An 18,026-nucleotide genomic window follows, 5' to 3' on the forward strand; every position below is an offset into this window, starting at 1 on the left:
AGGTTTGTTTCAACAAATAATTCTACATCAGCTTCCATTAACTTTTTGTGCTTATAATAGTTGAAGATTATTTAATGGTGGGTAATGAGCTGGAGAAAACACAAGAAAATAAAAGAGAAAGAAGAGATGTTATATATGTTCAACCTCTTCGTGAGCGATTACTAGATATGAGAAACGGGAACCCATGTATCAAGAAGCCCGAGAACTTCTCAACGTTTTGCAGAGGATGCACGTACGATGAGACACACCCTTGTGTCCCAGTAAGACCAAATTTAGGACTAGACGACATGTGTGAATTTATTACAAAAATTATTATTATTATTATTAGATGCGAAAAAGACCAGAAAACTGATCACGCAAAGCTCACTTAGAAGTTGTGCATTTCCTTCTTTGCCAGGCAGCCTTCAATTTTTCTCTCATCGTGGTTCTTCGTTCTTCCGTCCACTTAACTCCTGTCTTCTTGTGGTTCCTCTCTGACTCTACTTCCCACTTACTGATTTTCGTTCTGTAGCAGGTTCGGTCAGCGATGTCGGCCACTTTGATTCCTGATTTTTCCAGGTCTTGGCGGATTTCCGTTGTCCACCTATTTGTTTTGATGTTTTCTGTTGCCTCAAGTAAGATTCTTGTCAGTCTGTTTTCTGGAAGGCGTTTGATGTGTCCGTAAAATTTCAGGCGTCTTTTTCTGATGTCGGCTGCAAGGTTTGAGAGCTCCTCGGTTTTTGTACGATATTGCAGTCTATATCCTTCGACAGTCAGTTTTGGGCCGATAATTTTTCTGATGATTTTACGTTCCTCTTTCAGAATGTCTTCAAGTACTCTTTTTCTGTGGAGATCCAGTGTTTCACTCGTGTATAGTATTTCAGGTTTGATCACAGTGTTGTAATGTATTATTATTACTACTATTATTATTACTACTAATGAAAATGCGCACAATGTGCAAAATACAAAAACTATACTACACTACTGCACCGGACCCAATACGAAAAAACACATATATAACCGACGGGAGATTCGAGGACGTGGACTCCGATCAGGAGAGGCAGATAACAGCCTCGAACTGAAGACGTTGATTAATAATAATTCATGACAAGGAAAAAAGAAACTAACTACTAGCAATAAAAATCAAATGAAATTGAATGAGGGTTTATTAAGATAAAACGTAAATGCAAAAAGGAAGCCACCCAAAAAAAAATAATTGAAACATTATTACATACGTGCTTTTGTCCATCAGGTTAGTAGAAGCTAGCATCGTAACCTTTTGAGCACAACATATCCTAAACATATGGATAAAAATACCTTGAGACGTGCTCGCGGCTTAATTGATATTTTCACAGCATCTTTAAACACCTACAACAGGAAGGATCTTCACAGACTTATTTTGGTCATTTCTTTCCGCGAAGCAGTTCACATTATATTTTCCAAACATTACTCAAACCTCCATCATTATTACAGCATCAACAATGACCAACACAAGGATAAAAGATAACGCAGCCTCTCGGAGTAGAGCGAACAATAGTTACATGAAGGCAATGAAGGTATCGAGATGGCCAGGGGTGCAGCATCTCTGTACCAAAGAGCACACAAAAGGCAAAGAAAATAAAGCGGGTGTGCGCATCACCCGAATTGAAATGAAACAAAATGGCGGCCATAAGAACGAGCAAAACGGTCATATAATAGACCAAGACAAAAATAATAAACACCGCACTCGAAGTGAAAACCAAGTGTACGAGGAATAAATGAAAAGGAAACATAAATTAACTAACCGATACGACATCCATTTAGCCCCTCGCTCGCTCTCACACATACACACAAACATTCAGGCATTGTCGACATCGGGCAACAATAGGGTCAATAACCTCTTTTCAAAAGAGATCGCAAACACATGTAGTATGACTCACCTGGCCATAAGTAAGTTCCCGCACACGACGTAGAAACGTGCACACTGCAAATATATATATATATATATATATATATATATATAAGCAGGACGATATGGACCCACGGCCCACGTACAAGCCCACCAACACAGGCGCTGGGTACGACGTATCTCCGTGTCGACACCCAGAGCCTACTAACATTTGGTGGCAATAAAGAAGTATAATGTCGTGCACACGATGACAATTCTCGTAGAGACCCAATTACCTCGTCACCACCACCACAATAATGCCCGCAAACACACACCCATTCATATCGCGGGGCAAAGACGTATATCAGTCAGTCGCGATTACAAGGCACTTGAAACAGCCACAAGATAAACATAAAATAAAAGCGAAAATACAGCTCACATTACCTGAGGTTGAAGCTGATCAATTAAAAATCAGAATATGAATACAGGCAGGGTTTAAACCTGATAAAAACCCATCGATAATTCAAAAATGCTACTCCCAATAGAGGCGACTCCATCTTTCCTTCTTTTAGGTCATAACAAAAACAAAGACATCATGTCAAGGAGATAAAAGACTCGCGGAAGGAAGGACCATCCGTTTACAAAGCAGGGGCGCTGCCCTCTGCGGCACAGTTAGGGAAATAGTAAATAGTCAGTTTAGTGAAGTCAAACGAGAGCTAATGCAAGCTCTTAACAATCATAGATAAACCTACATGTAATGAACATGCTAAACGAGCATGTTTCACTACTCTAGTCCTAGTTTTGTTACTAATATTTGACTTTTACTGCAGATATCTCCGTGATATCTTTCACGGTGTGCATTGCGTAATTGACACAAACACAATTTTCATTCGGGTGATGAAATCTCTTATTTTGGCAGAACTTGTGATGAAAACCATGTGTTGCATATCGTGTAATTATGTGTTGAAGCTTGTAATTTGCTTGTTTCCAGTCATCTGTCGAATAAAAGTAATTCCAGATATAGCTACGTTTCTATGAGAATTTGGAATGTGTTCTCATAGCCTTAGTGTTTGGCAGGTGTATCTGCATTCTGATGTCTTCTATGAAGAAAGTCTCTTTTAGTAAGTCATAAGTCAGTCTTGATGGTGCTGTCTTCCCAATACCAAGGATTTGTTTCACATAATGAGCTTTAACTTGTAACCATGGCTACATTTTTGCCCCCTTCGTTAACATTTTTGGATATGGCATCCCACCATGGAAATTTGTGTTACCCGGGGAATTTACTTCCCATTATCATTATTCTTTTATCTTCTCTGTGACTGGATGTCACAATTTTTTTTTAACTTTACCTCGCCCCTGAGCGCTGTTATTCTCTCATATTTCATTTATGTATCTCTTCGACTCTGCTCTTAGAGTGTTCATTCCTGCATTGTAATGTCCCCTGTTGGCAGCTAGTCTAACTTAGTTTGCTCTGACCAATGAGCGCACGGAGACTTGGTTCTGCCTAACGGTAGCACTGAGCGAGCGTTAGTCCGACATTCTGTGTTGTTACATGTTATAAATCTCTTTTTTGGTCCGTACTGAAAATTTATAGTTCAAAAACAATAAAGGCGATCTTTAATCCACCCATTCAATACATTAATTTCCACTTATAGTAGTTACATAAACATACTGTCAGTTAAATGGGACATGTTTCGCCCTCAATTCAGGGCATCTGCAGCCTAAAAACAATCTTCAAGAGTACAACTTATATTAATATCTAAGCTAAAAGTTTAGACAGTTACTAAAATTCAGTATATAAAAATGTGAGAAATGATATATTATACAAACATGTTGATGGAAACACTGTCAATGATTAAACCATAAAAATATTTTGTCAGAGACTATAGCTTGTTGTTACAAAATTTCTAATTAAAACGGTTCATTAAAAAACATTTTTAGTGGAAAAACAGTGTGACAATGATATAATGCCAACAACATGAGGGAGTGAAAAACAAGCACTAAAATGAATGTCATGAAAACTTCAAGGCCGCTGATGAAATCATGAGCATAATGTGAAATTGAAGCATCAGTTGAATTATTGAAGAAGGGTCCTTTAGCACACGTAGGCAATAAAATTGACAGACCATGTCAGGAAGTGTCAGTAGATATTGGAAAATGTTCTCTGTAAGAGAAGGAAAGGAAAGATTAAGTTGAACGCAAGGCGAGAATACTGTTTACAATTTTAGGAACAGATGAAGACTTACATGTTTGTTGAAAGCTGTCATTTGCTACCTACTATTGCGTTGGTAGCCACCCTTCTGTTGGCTCTGAGTCTCGTGTTATAACTGTGCTGCAGAGGCAGTAGCGAACTCGGAGGGTAAGGAATAGGGGAGCGTGGTAGGGAGGAGAGGATGGGTGGAGTCAACTGTGATGAGGATGACAAAGGGGTTGAGTTATCTGTTTTGCTGGAAATAGGCCTAATATCCATAGGTATGGGTGGAGCACTAGAGTATGTAGAATTAAATATATTAGGTATCCTAAATTTATTTGAACTAATTGTCTTTATTAATTTCGGCGTTAATTCATGTAACATGCTTTTTCTGTCCATGATGTCATTAATATTCTGTTCCTTATTATATGTCTGGTCTAAATAGATATATAAACTTTCTAATTCGTTCAACATTCTACCTTTTTCTATGTTTCTAATTATCGCTATGTCTTTCTCTATGGGTTGGAATCGTGACCAGTTTCCCTCATATGCAAGCTCATCGCTGAGTGTTTTCTATGTTTTTCCACGTTAACATGTTCCATGTATCTTGTCGTAAAACTTCTGCCAGTCTGTCCAACATATGAAAAATTACACTGTGTACACTTGAGTCTATATACTCCTGATCCCAAATGGCGATTTCTGTCATGATTAACTTTTTTATTATTAAAGAGTATGGACTGGTCAGTATGAGTAGTTCTAAAGGCTATAGTAAAATTATGTTTCTTGAATACGTTAGTAATCTGGTGTATAGCTGGATTATTAAAAATAAATGTAGCATACTCAGTTTTTTGTCTTTTTCTGGCATCAGATTCGTGGATAACTTGATCTTAATTTTATGGATCAATTTATTGATCATTTCTAATTTGAAACCATTCTGTTTAGCCATTCCCCCTGTGGGTGGGGCGGTAGAATAACACCCACGGTATCCCCTGCCTGTCATAAGAGGCGACTAAAAGGGGCCCCAGTGTCTCTGAACTTTGGAGCGTGGGTGGGCGACCACGGGGCCCTTAGCTGAGTCCTGGCATTGCTTCCACTTACTTATGCCAGGCTCCTCATTTTGATCTATCCTATCCGACCTCTCTTGGTCAACTCTTGTTCTTTCCCGACCCCGACGCTATTAGGTTTGCGAGGGCTAGGGAGTCTTTCATTTTCACGCCCTTCGTGGCCCTTGTCTTTCTTTGGCCGATATCTTCATTTTTCGAAGTGTCGGATCCCTTCCATTTTTTCCCGTCTGATTAGTGTTATATAGAGGATGGTTGCCTAGTTGTACTTCCTCTTAAAACAATAATCACCACCACCACCTCTGTTTAGCCAGGTGCCTGATATAATTAAATTCTTTCTTCAAATTCTTGGGAGATAAAGAGATTCCAAGTACTCTGTAAATTAGACTGAAAAGATGCTTGTTTATATGAATTCGGGTGTAATGAAAAATTGTTCATAGCTGTAGATGATTGTATCGGTTTTCTAAATATTTGGAAATCAAAAGTGTTATTCTTACGTGTAACAGTTACATCTAGAAAATTCAATGAGTTATCAACTTCGTCCTCTTTTGTGAATTTCAAATTAGGATCGATTTCATTTAACTTGTTTAAGATTTCTTGACTATTAGTGACATCTTTGTTTATAATTACGAATGTATCATCTACATATCTCAACCATAAAACAATTCCTTAAATTTTTGCTAATATTTCATTGTGTTCGATTGAATCCATGAATATGTCGGCAAGGATGCTCGATATTGGGTCACCCATTGCCAATCCATTCTGTTTATAAATTTTATTGTTAAATGAGAAGTAATTATTGTCCAACACGAAATTTAATAATCTAGTGAATTCTTCTTCTTAAATTTTACTAAGATTACTGTGTTTACAAATGTTATCATGAATGATATTAACAGGTTTTTTTCTGTCGGAATATTCGGGAACATAATCATTACATCATACGAGCACATCGTCTGGTTTGGACGCACGCCAAATTTAATCAAAATGTCACAAAAGTTAATGTAATTTCTTTATGGTTGTTTATTAATAAAAGTGTAGTGTTTTTTAAAAATTTATGAATGTATTTGGAGACCTTATACGTGGGAGAATTTCGGCAATTGATTATCGGACGAATAGGAACATCTTTTTTTATGTATTTTGGGCAAAGCTCTAGTTTCTGGGAGCCTAGGATTCATATTGACAAGTTTTAGTTGTTCTTGTTCAGTAAAAATACATTTGGATCTTTTAAGTGAGGCCTACTTCCAGCAAAACAGATAACTCCGCCCCTTTGTCAGCCTCATCACAGTTGACTCCACCCATCCTCTCCTCCCTACCACGCTCCCCTATTCCTTACCCTCCGAGTTCGCTACTGCCTCTGCAGCACAGTTATAACACGAGACTCAGAGCCAACAGAAGGGTGGCTACCAACGCAATAGTAGGTAGCAAATAACAGCTTTCAACAAACATGTAAGTCCTCATCTGTTCCTAAAATCGTAAACAGTATTCTCGCCTTGCATTCAACTTCTTAATCTTTCCTTTCCTTCTCTTACAGAGAACATTTTTCCAATATCTACTGACACTTCCTGACATGGTCTCAGTCAATTTTATTGCCTCCCTGTGCTAAAGGCCCCTTCTGCAATAATTCAACTGATGCTTCAATTTCACATTATGCTCATGATTTCATCAGCAGCCTTGAAGATGATGTTTTTATGACATTCATTTTAGTGCTTGTTTTTCACGCCCTCATGTCGTTGGCATTATATCACGGTCACAGTGTTTTTCCACCAAATTTTTTTTAATGAATCGTTTTAATTAGAAATTTTGTAACAGAATAAGTTTCAGTCTCTTACAAAATATTTTTATGATTTAAACATTGGCAGTGTTTCCATCAACATGTTTGTATAATGTACGATTTCTCACATTTTTATATACTGAATTTTAGTTTTGTTTTTTTTTTTGCTATTTTGTATTACGTCGCACCGACACAGATAGGTCTTATGGCGACGATGGGACAGGAAAGGCCTAGGAAGTGGAAGGAAGCGGCCGTGGCCTTAGTTAAGGTAAAGCCCCGGCATTTGCCTGGTGTGAAAATGGGAAACCACAGAAAACCATCTTCAAGGGCTGCCGACAGTGGGGCTCGAACCCACTATCTCCCAATTACTGGATACTGGCCGCACTTAAGCGACTGCAGCTATCGAGCTCGGTGTGAATTTTAGTAACTGGCTAAACTTTTAGCTTAAATATTAATATAAGGTGTACTCTTGAAGATTGTTTTTAGGCTGATGATGCCCTGAATTGTTTGTGAATTCTGTGTTGTCACCATGCAGTCAACTTGTGGAATGGAACGTGGTGGTGTACGGGCTTGGCCTGTAATGATGGAGCTGGGATAAGCATCCTTGTGTAGGGTGTAATCACCCTGGAATGTTTCTCAGATTGTCCGCTATTTTTTTAAACAATCTTCTCTGTGGATTATCGTATTTTAGAACAACTTCAGGTATGCACACCTGCATGGTCTGTATCTTGTGGTAGTGATCTGCATATTATGATGCAGCTATCCAAAAAACTGCAAGTAACGTCTTTAATTAAATTCTGGTGTCTTTCGGCATGTAATTCAAAAATCATTCTGGACCAAGACATCAGCTTCTCATGGTCATCATTTTGAACTATGTCGCGGAGCTTGTGAATATTATGTCCATGTTTTGATCCTTTGAAAAGGTTTTCTTCTTAAATTTATTTTTTTTGGAGGGCTTCTCCTTGTGAAAAGTAAAATTTAAGCCTACTAAAAAGTTATGTTATTTCCATTTGGGTCGAGTTAAACTGTCTCACTTCGTATGAAGTTGGATTAATTACTTTTTAAATTATTATTATTGTTATTGCCAGCAGGCTCCTTTAAAACATTATGTAATGCATTATTGATTTCAAAATTATGTTAGAGGCAGTTTAACTACCGTGTGAGTTTTTCTATTATTATCTGATACCATTCTAAAAATTAATTTTCTTTTCCCCTTTTATTATTTTATATTAACTTGTAATACTTTGAGTTAAGGGATCTAACAGATTCTCTTTTGTTTAATCTTTTGTGAGCTTCCTAGTGTTGTATATTGTTTCGGGATTGGTTGTTCCATCTCCTTGTTTTTCGGTCACTGCTACGGGGATAGTCATGATTATAGTTGACTGAGGAAGCCAGCGTGACTGTTTTTCTGTGGAAGTACTTAATGTTTGTGGTGTATTTTAATTCTTCAATTCCTAGCGATTTTTGCACATTTTCTTTGCTTCTTCGTTGTAATTTTTTCTTTCTGTTAATTTAATTTTAAAGCCTAATTTTTCATTAAGTAAATTTCGTTTCCGACTTAAAAAGTGTTTTTCTTTTAAATGATTTTAGTCTGAAACCATATAGGGATGTTTCCTGATCCACTCCTTCCATGTCTCTCCTCTGGGTTTTAAAGTAAATTTGTCCCCTGTCTTCTGATGGGCCTAGTGTTTTAATTCTGTTATTGTAATCATAATATGTATTACTTGTGTCTGCTCATTTCGATACCATGGCAGTGCAAACTTTGTCTAGCGGTATGAGGTCACGGAAATTTTAAACAGCAGGCTTACTTATTAAGTAGATGTCCTAATACCAGAAAACCAATTTGGTTTCAGAAAAAGAAGAAGCACTCTCCATGCTGTGAACTGCTTACTAAAACATGCCTAAGATACAATAGGACACCCAGGGAGAAAATATTTCATAGTCTTCATAGATTACAGAAAAGTCTTTGATTTCATAAATAAGGAAACACTCATCCAAAAACTCCATCTGTTGCCTGGCGAAGCACACCAAATAACGAAAATACTTTCAGACATCTTAAAATACAATTTCATCCAAGTATCTGATGATATCACCTTATCCAAGAGTTTTTTAGTAATGTTATTTGCTTTACGTCCCACTAACTACTCTTTTACGGTTTTCGGAGACGCCGAGGTGCCGGAATTCAGTCCGACAGGAGTTTTTACGTGCCAGTATATCTACCGACACGAGGCTGACGTATTTGAGCACCTTCAAATACCACCGGACTGAGCCAGGATCGAACCTGCCAAGTTGGGGTCAGAAGGCCAGCGCCTCAAACGTCTGAGCCACTCAGCCCGGCAATCCAAGAGTTTAATTCAAACTAATGGTGTTCTACAGGGAGATCCAATTAGCCCATTACCGTTCAACATCATGACAGCAGACATTACAAATAACATTAAGGACAGCTCAACAATACTTCCACTCTATGCACATGAAATGGTAATAGGTTCGGAAAACAGAGAAGAGCTCAAGAAGGTACTAAACAGACTCCCTTCATGGGCCCTAAAAAATGACTTGCTAATAAATCATGACAAAACTACACAAATGACTTTCAGAAGAGGTGGCAAACTCTCTCCAAAGGATACACTGACCCTTCAAAGTAAACCTCTAGAAGTAGTACCAAAATTCAAATATTTCATGAGTTACTCTTCAAACAAAACTGACATCTTTCAACAATCATGTCAAAGAAAGATCATGATCAATAACAGCAATTATTACAAAAATGACAAGTCTATCTGCACTTGTGATACAAATACAGTCTTTGATGACTTTCAGAAAATAACTGTTTGTACATAACATCTGAACCAAAAGGAAATACACTCAATAACTCTCTTGATATTTACAATATGTAAATAGAAACTTGGAAGATTGTGTCGAGAGTCCGGCTCCATGGCTAAATGGTTAGCGTGCTGGCCTTTGGTCAAGGGGGTCCCGGGTTCGATTCCCGGCAGGATCGGGAATTTTAACCATCATTGGTTAATTCCGCTGGCACGGGGGCTGGGTGTGTGTGTCGTCTTCATCATCATTTCACCCTCATCATGATGCGCAGGTCGCCTACGGGAGTCAAATCAAAAGATCTGCACCTGGCGAGCCGAACATGTCCTCCGACACTCCTGGCACTACAAGCCACTAGTAACTTCATACAAGGAAGATGACGTCTTGAGAGGCATGAAAGAGTCTTCGATAATGTCCTAGTAATGTCCTATGAACGTCCCTACATCCCATAGTGCCTGTATTGGTCATTGCATACTTGGACCTCATGGTTCGCCAGCTGGTGGTGGTCTGGTTTCTCTCGGCAAGAGGCTGCCTTAATATACAACTGCAGCAGTGAAGCAGCCGCTGACTCACAAGTTGAACTGTTATTGGCTAGATGTGTTCTGGAAGAAATCTGCAAGGCATTCAAACAAGCACCACAACACACTCATGAAGGGTAAACATGCTTCTGTCGTCATGCGGTACACAGAGCGATAACATGCCGTGATGCCTTTGTCAACTAGAAGGATTTGGAGGCAGTTAGGTCTTCCATTCAGAGCAAATAGCAGACACATTATGAGCAAGTGGTAAGAAAGGTGATAGGTCTGATATACCCCCATCAACCCACAAGGTGGGTGGCACACACTTATTTCATTTGAGCCTGAGCCTTCGATTTATGGTGGATGGAAAAGATCAGCGCCCTTCAGATCATAATTTATTGAATGTAACACTTTTAGCACCATGTTTATGGCTATCACAAGAAAATCATAGGTCTGTTAGTGTTTCAGAATTGTCCCAGAAAATACATCCAATTTAATATTAGTTTTGAATGCAAAAATACATCACATGATTCGCAATTTGAAGAGCTATGTAACATTTCAAGACAGTGGAGCATTGGCTAACAGCTCTTCTACTTTGTTCTTTCCATTCTTCATACTGACACTCTGGGTTCCTTTAGTATTTGTCCTCTGTTCATAGTATTTTTCCACCTATATTTTATCCTTTTTCTTTTTTACTCTCTTCCCTTTTCTTGTGTTTATCTGGCTCTTTTTTAATCCTGAACTTCCACATCAAGATGGCCCCTCGATGAGGACTGGAGCCCGCACTACTAAAAAAAAAAAGGACAGGAGAAACTAGCTTGTTGCAAGAATTGGATGGAGAAGAACTGGGATTGACATGAAGAGAGCCAATCTATTTCAAGATGGCAGTGTATGAAAATGTGGAGACTGACCCTGTTCGTTTGTTTTCTATTTCTCCCTCTTCTCACAATAACCTATGATCGTGTTTATCCAATCATGTATTCCTTTCGATGCTCCTATATGACTTAATTTGGACTAGTTCGTGCTTTCCATTGGTTAAAATATTTCAGCAACTTCACTGTTGTACAAAATTGCTCCTTCATTTAAATATCTCCAGAAATGTTTCTAAAGGTCATGAAATATATAAAAATTGCATTATTTAAAATGCAGCCAAATAACTGATCAGAGTACTTAAATAAAACAGCAGACAAATTATTAATACCATAACATATATTTCAAAATACACTGAAATAGCTGATAAAACATCCTGCATTTATTCACTGTGACCATCAATATTCATAAAAATATGGAATGAAAATATCACTCAGTAATAAGTACAGTAGTCTTGAGTTCTTTCTTTCATCAAATTCAGAAACTTTCTTCAAAATATGCTCCTCTTACCCAACACTACAAGAAGTTACACAATCAAAATTAATACAATAACAATTCCTGCAGTGCAAATCCTGGTCAGTAAAGGTATTATTTTTAAAATAAAGTCTCATCCCTGTAGTTCAGATTTCATGTAAAGCTGAAGATCCTGTGACTATGATTTGAATATCAACAGTCGCATTATACTGCAAGCTTTCTTGAACTAAAGCGCCTGCTTTTCACAAACAACTTTAATTAATTAAAAGCCCCATATAAGATAACATTTTCAGTTTTGCTTCAAGAATCAAAATTTGTCTTGAAATCTCAGTAGTATAATAAAAAATGTTTATTTTTAATTATAAGACTTATTCTTCAGAATTGTAATATTAATTCCACAATTGTGACATCTGAAAACAAAGATTAATCAATGATTCAGTTTAAGGAGCATTCATAATGAGATCAATCCTGCATTCAAAACAGGACTACAAAAACAAAAAGAGTCATTCTTTCTTCTAATTAATATTAATGTACTTCCCCTGCACCAAAAGCATCTCCTTCATTTTCCCTTAACATTTTGAAGAAATAAGGGCTCATAACATGTAGAAAATTAGAAGAAAAGAGACTTTCACATAAGTACAATTTTACTCTCTAATAGAGAAATTTTCCTTATTAGATAAATCACAGTACAAATATTCCTAATATAGGAGTAAAACTAGAATAATTGATGTCAGAACCAAATCAAATCACAATTTACATGATCACAGAAATACAATCTAGAATTTAAAATTGTAATTCAAACACCATATATGCAATTTTCTTATTACATAATCTTGTCAAAATTTAAAGAGATACAGCAAAATAAAACTCCTCTAGAAATGGCTCATGACAATATGATATTCTAGTCAAGTTGTACAGAGATAATTTAACACTTAAGTCGCAAACCATAATAATCGTGTTCTTAATCACCAATAATATTAATAAACAGAAAAATAAAATATGAACTCCAGATTTTCTTGAACCAGCAAGCTAAAAATAGGCCATTCCTAAAACTTTATGTCTGTTGAATACCTCTGAACTAAATGTTGTTTCATCAAAGGGAATTATGGAATCTTTGTTATTCTTAAAATCAAAATCAAATATAAACATACTTGCAGCAACATTATGTCTCGTATAGCTCAAATTTTAAATGTGTAATTCAGAGGGACTAGATTTCATAAAAATGACATTTTTCTTCTATTACCTACAAAAGTACGCAAGATTTTATCATTAAGTACCTCTGACCCTGAGAATAATGTCATTTAAGACTGACAATCCAATTTCCACACTAGAATAATAATAATAATAATAATAATAATAATAATAATTTCTGCCATTAATAGTTTTACAGAATAGCCAATTAAAATTTTATATAGACATAGCAATATCACACTCAACTGATATTTCTGATGATGATTCTTCGAACTTGGCACACGTAGATGGTCATGATGAAATTCACAGCAACAAGTCTGTAACAACATATTTTAATACAATTAAAAGATTGAAACATTTTCTGAGGGCTTCACATTGAATTAGGCACCAGAGAAATGGTTCAACAATACCAAGTCACGGCAGTAATAAAAGGGTTCACTTCTCTTCATAAATATTTTGAAAAAAGTAAGCATTATAATAGACAAGACTGTTGATGTTGTGATCGTAACCACAGAACTTACAGTTTTATACAGAATCTAAACTAAAGAGAGGTAACTTTTCATTTCAAGAATCTCACATGCATTGGTTTGGATCTGAATCTAGGTCACCTTGGTGAGAAGCAACTGACAGTACCACTCAGCTATCATGCTCCTATTTCTCTTGCTTCATAGCCAATACCAAAAAGTCTGAAATATTCCGTTTTTCCTCTGGGCTGATAATCCCCTTGTCTTTCCCCTTGACCCATTCACTGCTGCCCAGTGCATGTGTGCATCACCTGGTTAGCGGACTGTGTGCAAAACAAGCTGTAAATATGAAAGGCAAAGAACTAAGAAAGCTTAAGTTGTGCTACGAAAAGGAGACTGATTTCATTTATTGCTGTCGTAAGTGTCCTGAAAATCCTGCACTCTGTTTCAGTCCTTGCTTTAAGTTTTACCAATAGCACTGTACATGAGTGATTACAAAAAAAAATCAAATATTTATCATTATTTTAGACTAGTTTTTTTTTCTAGTTGCTTTAGTCTCATCGACACAGATAGATCTTATGGCAACGATGGGACAGGAAAGGGCTAGGAGTGGGAAGGAAGCGGCCGTGGCCTTAATGAAGGTACAGCCCAGCATTTGCTTGGTGTGAAAATGGGAAACCACGCAAAACCATCTTCAGGGCTGGCGACAGTGGGGTTCGAACCCACTATCTCCCAAATACTGGATACTGGCCGCACTTAAGCGACTGCAGCTATCAAGCTCGGTTTTAGACTAGTACCAGTCTTTAAGATAATTACTGAGTATGTGCATGATTATATTTTTTGCCCAACCCTCATGTAGTTCCCCATATTCTGTGGTGCAGAAGCAGACATGCCTCTCCCTGTCAGCAGCTTGTCATAACATACTCTCTTCCTTGCTCTCTGTGGCCCTTTGCAGTTTCATACTGTTTTGTATCAGGTTCTGATATTGTAGCCCTTCCACACCTAGTTTTCTTTTACAGTGATAATAGGGCATCCAATCTAAAGGTAGTCATCTTTCCCCCTTTCATTATGTCCAAAAACCAAAATAGCTAAAATTGGCAAGGACATCAACTTTTTGAAGCAATGTATGGCATATAATCTAATTACTAAGTTCTTGAAAGCAAACTGAAAGAAACGGACATTCATTTCATACCATGAAAACTCAGGCCCTTACTAACAAGGTGTGGCTCAGAAGGAAAATACTGCTTTCAATAGCAACTTATATGAGACACACCTGGAAGGTTTTAGTAAACTGTCTAATGTCCAAAGGGACCTTTTCCAATTACATAACAATAAGAAATTAGAAATCACTTTATCCCAAAAGCAAATTAGTTGTAGATAGAAAATTAAATGAACTAAAAAATTCTGCACTTATTCACAAGTTTAGAAATTTGACACAATACCACCAATGATATCTCTATAATGTCAACCCCCTAATATTAATTTGTCCAACAGTACTCTAAATGGTACTAAAACTACTTTGAACAAAAGTCAAACATAACTGACCCAATCCTAACAAAATAGAAAACATTGTGACCACCACTATAGAAACAGAATTGGCTATTAGTAAACTCCCATTGATATACAGAACAAAATTAGGTATAAAACAAAAGGAAAAAAAAAAACAATATTATTAATTTACAAAAAACCACTATATCTGATAACAGAAACTATATTTCTTATTAATGAATTTGTGAATTCAAGAAGAAAATTAAAGATGAAGGTCGTAGGTCTATCAAAGGCTGACAAAGGCAACTCCACCGTTATCATGAATAGAGAAGATTGTATCTACAAAACTAAACTTTTTACAGACAGTTCCTTTTCCACTATTAAAATGGGCCCCACATCAAAAATACGCCAACTTAACCCTTCGAGGTACAAGGGACATAAATGTCCCATTTTTTACTTACAGTATTTCATAGTTCACTTATTTTAGGTACATGAACCTACACAGTGCATAAGTAAACACTGTCACAAAAATTACTGTTATACAGCAAACTCCCGTTTATCTGGGTGCGGATTATCCGGTTTATGGGTTATCCGTGCACCCTCAATGTTTATGGTATTTTTTAAAAATTCATTTCCTTTATTTTTGTCACGGTGTTTTGAATACGTATGAACTGCATGCTTGAAATTAAAGTGCACTCTAAACTGTAAGAAAAGGTTAGGTAAACATGGATAGGGAATCTGCCACCTGGGCGATAGCCCTAAATAGATCATTGATTGATTGACTGCAAACTAGTTATCGGCATGCTTTGTCGAGAACCAAACACTAAACATTGTATTGCATAGTAGTTCCTTGGTGTTCTGGGATAGTAGTCACGGCTACGGAGCGAAAGCAAGTGCTTTTAACTTTAAAACTTATGTTGAACAGGGAGATTTTAATTATAGTGATGTTGTTTCGCTTTGAACGTTCATACTTGTATACGAACAAACTAAAATAAATCTCAAAAGTAAAAGAACATTACTGATTTTTTTTTTTTTGTCAAACGTCAAAAACAGACATTTTGTATACTTTTTTTTTACCTCAAGTGTTTTACCAACAATACGTGTAAATAATTTTCATATTGGCCTACTTTACTAATAAAAGTGGTTACTGAATGTGTTGACTGTTTGACATTACTGCATTTTCTAACATATTGTATGCCCTGTATTATTAAATGTTTTGTTGTGCATTACAATGTACTAAAACATTATCTGTATTTTCAGTTATCCGTGCTGATTTGTCCGATGATTAGCATGGATAATCGAGAGTTTGTTGTATATGTTATTGGTAGAGGTACCTGTCTTTCGCAAAGCACGAAATCTCAAAGTTTTTGCAAAATTTTACATATTTGGATCGAAAACGCAAAACTATTTTCGTTAAAGCAAAATTGCAAAATAATTTACAAAATTATTCGGAACTGCATCATTTGAAGTTAACGACAGAGATTCAAGAGGAGTTGTGGCAATAAAATTCGATAATCGATGCCACAATCGACTTTATACCTGCTCGATATATATATCGAAAGCTAAGATATAGTATATCGATTATCGTTAAATTAGCTTCCTGTGAAGTGAGAAATTTATCGTATTCATAAGTACGTGACAAAGTGAGGGTGTCCTCTTGCCTGTTGAAAATCGCTGCTGATCGGTGCGTTTAATTTCCTATTTTTTGCTCAGTTTATTAAAATGGTTGCGACAGTTTTTGATCGAGAAAAAGAATTTGCATTGGAAGGATTTTACATGTTTGACAAAACTAGAAAGATACTTATATACAAATACTGTAAAGTGCGAATTGAGTGGCACAGTTTCACATAAGAAGAACAAGGAAAAGGTGCTAACGACGACAGGCATCAGAAGACATGCTAGTCTCACAGACACTAGTTCAGCAGCAAAACGAGAGATATACGATAAAGATGAATTCATTTTATCTACAACTCAAGTTTTTATGGAGGCAAATATTCCACTGGAAAATGTTGATCATCTGAAGATGAGAGGGGTGGATGGAGAAATATATACCAGGTTTGTGCAATACTATAAAAGAATTCTGAGGAATAAATTTGAGGTTATGTTTTTCTAATAATTTTGTGCGATTATGTTAGTTTTCTCGTTTAATATCATGTAGGCCTAGATAATGCATGTTGGATCCCTCATTTACTTAAAATTATAAATGAATCAATTCATTCAAATGATGTTAAAGAGCCCTCTAATATTAGGCCTATTGATTTTTTAAGGTGCAGGAGATTTGCCCACAGCTGGAAGACTGCAGGAAGATTCTGTACCTCGAATCATGAAAGAGGACGAGGAAAGATTAAAAGAAGCTGTGAAAGATGAGGGGAGTTTCAATTCTGTGTGATGAAACGACTGATAAAAAAAGGGCAATGTGTATTTATGGTTCTGGTAAAAGTGCTTAGTTGTGGCGATAGAACAGTTCAGAAGTTATTTGTAGGGGGAGTGACAGTTATTGCAAATACTAATGCTACAGCATCTTCACACAGAATTATGAATGTAGTTCACAAACTTGAAATTCAGTAATAGAACGTAGTTTCTATAACTTCAGATTCAGCATGTTAGATAGGCAAATGCATAAACACAGTTAGGGTTTTAGTTTCAGAAGGGTTGGTACACACACAGTGCTGGGTTCATAAACTGAATTTGGTGGGCAGTGTGCGGGCTGTGGAACTTAGTGCTTTGAACCAATGTGTTGCACAGGCAAAACATATCTTCCTTTACACAGAAGAGACAGGATGTATACATACAATTTATTTATTTTTTTAATTTTTTGCAAGTTGCTTTATGTCGCACTGACACAGATAGGTCTTATAGCGACGAAGGGACAGGAAGGGCTAGGAGTACAGTCCCAGCATTTGCCTGGTGTGGAAATGGAAAACCACAGAAAACCATCTTCAGGGCTGCAGACAGTGGGGTTCGAACCCACTACCTTCCGAATACTGGATACTGGCCGCACTTGGGCAACTGCAGCTATTGAGATTCACAACTAAGTATTTATTTTCCACCTAGTCAATACAATGATTGCTTAAGGTAATTTAATGGTTAAAAGTGGTACATCTTTTGTATATTATCAACATCTTCAGCCACATAACACTGTTTAGATGAAAAATACATAAATTGACAAAGTAATGCTTCAGAGGATGTGTCCTAATGTTGTCAATCTTATGTTAATTTTAAGGATACGGGATAGGTAAGGCCTAGGAATGGGAAGGAAGAGACTGTAGACTTAATTAAGGTACAGCTTCAGCATTTGCCTGGTGTGAAAATGGGAAATCATGGAAAACCATCTTCAC

General features: G+C 36.7%; 1 protein-coding gene across 1 annotated transcript in view; it reads right to left on the bottom strand.

Moving 5' to 3' along the window:
- Window positions 1-12,893: 12,893 nt before the first annotated feature.
- The window catches only part of Dip-B (Dipeptidase B), a 107,260-nt gene continuing 102,127 nt past the window's right edge, over window positions 12,894-18,026 (bottom strand). The window contains exon 13 of the mRNA XM_067151664.2: window positions 12,894-13,053. The gene's annotated coding sequence lies outside the window, so the exon portion shown is untranslated. The remainder of the gene's footprint in view (window positions 13,054-18,026) is intronic.

The sequence above is a fragment of the Anabrus simplex genome, chromosome 7 (assembly GCF_040414725.1).
Source record: "Anabrus simplex isolate iqAnaSimp1 chromosome 7, ASM4041472v1, whole genome shotgun sequence".
NCBI classification, from domain to species: Eukaryota; Metazoa; Arthropoda; class Insecta; order Orthoptera; family Tettigoniidae; genus Anabrus; species Anabrus simplex.